The sequence below is a fragment of the Triticum dicoccoides genome, chromosome 5B, assembly GCF_002162155.2.
Source record: "Triticum dicoccoides isolate Atlit2015 ecotype Zavitan chromosome 5B, WEW_v2.0, whole genome shotgun sequence".
Lineage (NCBI taxonomy): Eukaryota > Viridiplantae > Streptophyta > Magnoliopsida > Poales > Poaceae > Triticum > Triticum dicoccoides.
In genome coordinates this window covers 422,369,476-422,373,595 of record NC_041389.1, presented here as the reverse complement: position 1 = coordinate 422,373,595, position 4,120 = coordinate 422,369,476, and the positions used below count along the sequence as shown (strand labels likewise).

General features: G+C 42.0%; 1 long non-coding RNA gene across 1 annotated transcript in view; it reads right to left on the bottom strand.

The window, feature by feature from the left end:
• Window positions 1-1,435: 1,435 nt before the first annotated feature.
• The window catches only part of LOC119309835, a 3,254-nt gene continuing 569 nt past the window's right edge, over window positions 1,436-4,120 (bottom strand). Inside the window, exon 2 of the long non-coding RNA XR_005150620.1 lies at window positions 1,436-1,727. This is a non-coding gene — a long non-coding RNA (uncharacterized LOC119309835). The remainder of the gene's footprint in view (window positions 1,728-4,120) is intronic.

The following is a 4,120-nucleotide window of genomic DNA, read 5'->3' as shown; positions in this document are numbered from 1 at the left end:
CTCGCAGGAAACAGACCCTCGTGGTCAGGTTGATCGTGCTCCGGCGTGGTCAATAACCTCTCGGAGTTGGTTTAGCGATTGCTAAGGCGCGACGTCCTCGCACGTTCGTAGTCGGATCGTCAAAGTCGACTTCCACCAAAGCGATATCCATCATCTCATCGAAAGACGGGACACCTTTGCCTCTATCAATATGCTAACTGAAACACACCCACAAAAAAAATTCCTAGAGGAAGAAGCATGGAGCATATGTCTGTCACTTGGAAAGTATACAAGCATTGTTCTCAGCGGCACCGAGTGGCCTCGTGCATGTGTTTCGACGGTGTCCCTCCATTTCACAGTTCTTGCATCTACCTGGCTTCTGGGCTTCTTCTTGGGCGCATCCCCCCTATCTGGGCATGTCGTAGGCTTGTACCCTTCACGACAATGACATATGCTGCATAAGCGGGTTCACTTGCTCAGGCCCTCGTACGAGCCTTCTCTCTGCTGTTAGTTGGACGACCAACTCCTCTTTGCTTCTCTTCTCTGGTGCAGCAAAGCCCATGCAGGGCATTGACACTGAAAGACCTAACTGGGTTGTTCGAGGGCAAACATCGTCGCCAATAGCAATTTCCTGATTCATATTGCTTGATAACCTGCCGGTAGGCAAAATCGTGAGACAGTCTTCAAACCGAGGCCATCCCTTTTCTCAATGGAAGGCGCCCCACTAACAACCAATGCCTTCAGTCCGGCAGACATGTGCTGAAAGGATTCAGCACTTGCATCCCCCTTCCGCACAACTTCCATAGCTTGTGCGTACAGCGTTGCATGTCTGCAAGTGAATGATATATTCACTGCGTTATCTTTTTGGTAATGGGCTAGGTGATCTGGAAGTATGACATGCATCTTTGGTCCAACGCTTCACTATGTGCTTCACAGGGATTTCCTCCAAGTGAAGTATTTCCATCACCTGCAGACCAGTAAAATAGAGAAATTGCTCAGTAATTGATGGAAAAAATGATCTCCACATTTTTCATTGTCTCGTGAGTTTTCTCCACATTTTGTTGCTTTTCCTTAAATGGCATAGATTACTTGAAAACAGAGGATTACCCTCAGTACGTGGCAGCAAAGCATCCATGTGTGTGTGCTCAAATTGACCACACTCGCAACTGAATTCCGATGCATCATCATTCAAGGTGACTTTGTAACCTACATGACTCCACTTCTCTCGTTTTGCCGCATTATTGTGCATTGTAAGATATTTTTTCATTTTCTCTACTTCTGTAACATTGTATGCCTCCTTTCAATCAGCAACCGGCCGAATTGTTCAAACATAGCCCTTGTATATATTTCGCTTGCATGCCGTTCGATTGCTAGATTTGTTCTGCGCACAAGACCACCCTGGGGAACAGCACACATAGTTATTCCCACACCCCTTCTTTGCAACAAGGCGAATGCATTTGAAAATAAACATTTTCCCAGAAACCTAGCAAATTAAGGGGAGGAAACACTCACATAAAAAGAAAATTCACTATCCTAGTGTGTTTCTCTTCATAACTCTCTTCTCGCTCCCGGTCAAACTGCTGCCTCATGTATTCACAGCCTTATCAAACTCTGCCTGAAAGTCGTTTTTTATGTGTGGAGTGGCCCCAAACTCTCTTGTGCTTTCTTGATGACATGCCGTTTGTACCACCGGTGCATAGTTCCTGGGTATACCTTGATGATAGCCAACTCCACAGCTCTGTTTTGGTCTGCAAAGATTCAACAGAAGTATTAGCTCATAGAAAAAAAAATTATAATTGAGGTAATATCAGCGCTAGTCACAAAACTTGCGTTGCATGTGCAGTTTGATGCTAAAACTTTAAAAACATGGTTTTCTGGTCGTGTAACTTGTGTTTAGGTGCAAATACGGTCACTGTCTACACTTGTATGCACCACTGATGTGGCATGCCATGCATGCATGGGCCCACTATCAGCAACAAATGTCGCTTCAGGATGATACGCGCGCACATATTTTTTGCAGAGAACCCCTCAAATTTATTTAGTTATGAATAAAGGCTCGCAAATAAAATAAAATAAAATGTTGCGGCTGATGGTTTTGAACCCACGACCACCTAATAATAATACACCCGCACATGAGCAACCTAAATCAAGTACCTATTTGCGTTCATAAAGAGAAACACTGAGTTTTATATTTTTGCAATGACGACTACTCATATCCAAATAATTTTTCTCAAACCGAATTTCCATTAAGAGAAAAAATTGTTAGCGCCCAACTTTTTTGAATTTAAACGAGAGAAACAGTCTAACAATACATGGACAAGTTAATCCTATATAAGCATACAATATCAGACCTTCTTTTGGGAAATATTATTCTTTTGGTATTCACATTCATTTTAAAAAATCATGTTATTTAAAATATTGTTCTTGGAGCCGCAACAATGAATTGGACTCGTGACTTTCTATAAGAAAGAAGTCGGGCTGACCACGGTACATGAAGCACTTATTTAAACTAATGTGTTAAACTAAATATATTTAGACTCTAGAAAATTGAATTCAAAATTTTGGCGAAAAAGAACAAGAATTGATGAGATATTTCAAAAACCGGATTTTGTAGCCCCTTCAAAAAAAAAGGAACCAAAAAAATGCTTGCTCGTGAACAAGTTTATGTATGTTTTTTGTTAAACATTAAAAAAATTAACGTGTTTTTAAAATTCGAATTTCATTTGAAAATTTCTGCCAAAAAGAGATTTTTTGGAAACCTATTTTCTTGGCCGAAGCCGAGAAAGCGGAATCGAGGAAAAAATGCGTTCAGCATAAATGTAAATGTATCTAAACAAAGGCATGAAATTGTGCTTGGGGGAGTGGTTCGCTAGTGCATGCAGTGGCGGAGCGTGAACCAAAAGTAAGGAGGGGCCAAAACGAGTGTATGACGTAGAAAAGGCTAGGGTGATCAGACATGCCGGAGGATTAGTAGAGCGATTAGTACAAATATAAACATACTGTGTAAATTTTTCTCAAGCAAGGGGTGGCCAAGGCCCGGTATTGTCCCCACTATGCTCCGCCACTGAGTGCATGTGTACATATGTAGTCGTCAGTTCAACCCCCACGGGTGTGCTTTTTATTTCTCATTTCTTGCACCAACATCATGCTGATAAGTGGGACACATAGGTGCTAATGGGGGATTTATGTGTGTTTAAATATAGAGCGAGGGGTGTTTTGTGAAAAGACACACGGCGTGTTGAACCAATTTGTTTCAGTCACTGATGGTGGGTCATAGCCCTGTTGGCATGCCACGTAAGCACGGGATACGGACAAAGTGACTGTATATATATGAGATGACAAGTTATGTGACTATAATTCCGTATTTTATAAGTTTTGTAACCAAACTGAACATCAAACGCAAGTTGTATGACTTCCGGTGATATTACCTCATTATAATTCTCTTGCAACAAATTTTCTGCCCCCTACAGATGTGTCTCAGTGACCATCCGAATACATAATCTGAACTACCCGTGAGGATTGTCCTAGGTGCAGGTCCTCGTCAGAAATCACATTCCTAAAAGAATCTGCACAACGAAAAAATACAAAATATAATGCATTCCAGAGAATGTTCTCACAGCTCTCTCTCATTTGTTTTGCCGTACCAAGCAGCTTGTTTCCTTTCCCCCATGTAGAGCTTAAATTACGAAATCAGAATAACATGTAGTTGGCCCAGACTTAATTTTATTATCAACTGGAACACCATAATAATCTAGAGATAAACATGTTTTGCGCGCGCTAGAGAATTGAACAAACGACCCAAGATAATTCTTTTTGATTGATGTCCATCACAGTATGTGAGACAGGTTTCTGAATTTTTTTAAGGGGGGCATTACCTTTTTGTCCACCCAGGGGCCTCTGGGTTAACTCTATCAGTGATTGAGCAGAGGCAGTTGGTGATGCTTCTCGTCGTTGGAGAGCAAGCGGAATTGGATCTGGCTGGTCTACGTTGTCAGCAAACTCCTAACGGGTCGGAAATCTAAAGCACGACCACTGACCTAGCCAATGGGTGGTAGCAGAAAATTTACATTACATCAGTCCCCTTCGCGCCGCCGCACTGACCGAAAACAATGGAACCCTAGAACAGTTAACCACATCTTTC